The sequence below is a fragment of the Tenrec ecaudatus genome, chromosome X, assembly GCF_050624435.1.
Source record: "Tenrec ecaudatus isolate mTenEca1 chromosome X, mTenEca1.hap1, whole genome shotgun sequence".
Lineage (NCBI taxonomy): Eukaryota > Metazoa > Chordata > Mammalia > Afrosoricida > Tenrecidae > Tenrec > Tenrec ecaudatus.
The window spans coordinates 115862620-115866306 of record NC_134548.1 but is presented as its reverse complement, the minus strand read 5'-3'; the positions used below and the strand labels follow the sequence as shown (position 1 = coordinate 115866306).

The 3687-nt window shown below is 35.7% G+C and overlaps 1 non-coding gene across 1 annotated transcript; it reads left to right on the top strand.

Moving 5' to 3' along the window:
* The first annotated feature begins 3241 nt into the window (after nt 1-3241).
* LOC142435250 (U6 spliceosomal RNA) lies at nt 3242-3344 on the top strand. The gene has a single exon (XR_012781348.1). It is a non-coding gene; the product is annotated as a U6 spliceosomal RNA (small nuclear RNA).
* Nucleotides 3345-3687: the final 343 nt, after the last annotated feature.

Below are 3687 nucleotides of genomic sequence, written 5' to 3'. Positions count from 1 at the left end.
AGATCTTTTACTGTTCTAAATTTATGCTAGTATATTTCATACCATAATTCTCATGATATTTCCATAGGAAATGAATCATCACATTCTAAGCCTAGACCAAACTGACCTCTATCAAGTTAATTCAGACTCATGGTGATCCCATGTGGGGTTTCTGGTAATCTAAATATGTATGGCAACAAATAGTCTCATCTTCATCCTGTGGATCACTTAGTGGCTTTGAACCAAAAACGTTGGGGTTAATCCCTAAATAGTGATAAATTTACCAGAATAATAGAACTTTTCTCAATCATACAGCCATTTTCTTTAGAACCTGGCACACTGTCACCAACTATAAGGCTAAATGACTTTCATTTACTAAGAACCAGCATAAAGTAGAAGTACTGATGCAATTTAAAAAATAAATAAAACAATTTTCTGTAAAGAAATGCACCAGTGCAATAACCTTTCACATTCAATTTCTTTTTGAGTTTTCCTATAGTTTCCACTGGTATCACTGTTTGCAAATCTGCAAGTTTCAATTTACATGTTCCATGCATTTCCTCATCTGAACCTGTATTGGACTAGGTTCCATGGGAACAAAACCAGTTTCATACATTAAATTTTTTATTTTATTTTATAGCTAGAGTAATATTTATAGTATTCATGTTTACATTTATATTTGCATCTATATCATGAAAATGGTCCACAAATTGTAGAAGTGGATAAGCCTACTCCAGTTTAAGTCTGTGGTTCCCATGTTAACCTAGAGACTGAGATCTAATAAGCAGGAAGACACACCAGGAATCAGGAAGATGAAACAGGAAGACCACAGATGGTGGAAGCACTCCTGAGGAAGAAACCACTGAAACTGGATGCACAGCAGTAGACCATTGATCTATTGAGGGAGAGAAGGCCCTCAGGTTGGAAGACATTCAAAATAGACTAAGGAAAAACTGCTTCCTCAAAATAGTCACTTAGGTGATATGCAGGAAGCAAAGCTTCAGGGACCTTTCAGTTGCTGATGAGCTCTAACTCCAATTTAGAAGATGTTGCAACCACCCATTAATAATCTGATTTATGCAATATATGAAGTCTGAAACTAGGAAAATTGGAAGTCATTAAAAATGAAATGAAATGCATAAAAATCAATATCCTAGGAGTTGGTGAGCTAAAATGGATTGGCCCTAGACATTTGGAATAAAACAATCATATGGTTTTCTATACCAGGAATGGCAAATCCAAGAGTACTGAATTCATATTCATCTTCAAAAAGAATATCTCAGGAACAATTTTAAAGTGCTAAATTGTCTGGGATAGAATACATGTACAAGGAAACCCAGTTAATACAAGTAATAATATTACATGCATGTACAATTTTGCTAATAATTCTAAAATGTTTGCAGTAATACACAGTCAGGAAGCTCCCAGAAATTCAAGCTAGATTCCAACAAGGTTAAGAAATGAAGGATATCATTGCTGGATTAGATGGCTTTTGAGCAGAGAAGACAAGGAAACTGTTTCTTTGTGTTTTAATGACTAGGCAAAGATGTTTGGCTGTGGGCATCATAACGAAATGTAGCTCACATTGGGAATAATGGGTATTCCTGAATAATCAACTATGTTAATGCAGAACCTATAATAGACCAACCGGCAGATAGTCAAACAGAACAAGATGATATTGCACAGTTTAAAGTTATGCAAGGTGTGTGTCCCAGTTGTATCCTTTAACCAAAATTATTCAATATGTAGGCTTAGCGAGTAATCAGAGAAGCTAGATTAGATAAAGAAGAATGTAACATAAGAATTGGAGAGAGGCTCATTTACAAGCTGCAGTATGCAGATAACATCACCTTGCCTACTGAAAATGAAGAGGTTTTGAATTATTTATACTGATGAAGACTAAAGACTACTAGACAACATCATGATAAGCCAAGAATAGATTAATGTTTTCAAAGGTTTTTATCTTGCTTGTATCCCAAATCAACGTTCGTGAAAGCAGCAGTAAAATCAAAGGACATAGAGCACTGTGAAAAATCTACTGCACAATATCCCTTTACAGTGCTACAGTGCAAAGATGTAACTTCGAAGACTACGGTGCACCTGAGCCAAGTCATGATAGTCTCAATAGTCTCGTATGCATGTGAAAGTTGGACATGGAATAAAAGAGACTGATGAAGAATTGCTGCATATGAATTGTGGTGTTGGCAAAGAACATCGTTAGTCCCACAGACTGCCAAATAACTCTGTCTTGAAGGAAGGACAAAGAAAATGCTCTTGAAAAGCCAGGATGGCAAGTCTTAAAGTAATTTGGATGTGTTATCAGGAGAAGCAGCCACTGGAAAACAGCATCATGATGGTAAAATGAGAATCAGCAAAAAAGAGGAAGATTCTTATAGATGATTGATACTTGGCTAAAACAACAGGCTTAAACATACGATTGAGTATGCATGTGTCAAGGGACATGGCTAGGGCTCCTTCTGGTTCTTATGAGTTGGATTGATTTGAGGGCACCCAGTCACAATGGCAACACAGGAAAAATATCAAACCCTGCCTGAAACCCTAGACAATCTGAAGTGTGTTTTAACCACTCAAAACTATTTTTCTTTAGTTCCACGGCCCACCCTCAAATAAGAGCAGGTTGAAAAATGGTTGATTCCCATAACACTCATCAAAATGCAATTCTTGCATCCTGAAACTAAAGATATTCTGATACATTATATGACTTCAAAACAATATTTCACATGGAATCAATGTTGTCCAGAAGTTATAAAGAATGACCATTCAGCATATGGTGACTGGCCTCTAGATCTAGCTTCCTTTAGTACTAGAGACTGTTTCAGAATTTTAGAGTTTCTTGCACTCCATTTAATATTATAGTTAAACAGAATTACAAGCAACTCGCAATAAAGCCCTATTGGGAATTTTTTAAAAAATAGAACAGTTATCTCTCAAACTTATTGAATACAATCACCTTGAAGATTAGCTCAGGCTCCCAGTTGTGGACTTCCTGTAACCACATCGGGTAGTATTTCAGCAGATGTAATTTACAAGTAGTCAAAGGGTTATTTTCTGGATTGTGCTAGCATTTGTCAACTTTTCTATTTATGCCATGGTACCATTCACTTTTCATACTACTCTTCTCAATATTGTCTCATTTCTTTTTGGCTTGATGGCAGAGTTAAAATGTCAGCTACATAAATATTAATATTCAAAAGTTTAAAATGGAATTTGGTGGCGATAATAGTAATTTTAAAGATATTGCTTCTGTGCTCGCTTGAGAAACACGTATCTGAACCTTATAGAGAAAATGAACATGACCCCTGTGCAAGGATAACACACAAGATCATGAAGTGCTCTGTATTTTTATTAAAGAGAAATGATAATATTTCAAAACAAGGACTTCATGAAAAAGAATTAACCAGAGCACTATGGACAGAGAATCAACAAAAGCAGCAGACAAGTCTGCAGTATCAAACAAGACATCTTCAAACAGAAACAAATTCCATGCAAACAATACCCAGAACAACACAGAACTGGAGGAAGAACAAAGACACCAATAAATCTACAAAAAGGGAGGAAAGATAAATGCGCACACGCATACAGCAAAATGACAACAACAAACCCACATTTATCAATAATAACACCAAATGTAAATAGACTAAATACACCAATCAAAAAACGGAATCAGAAAACAAGGCCCTTCTAATG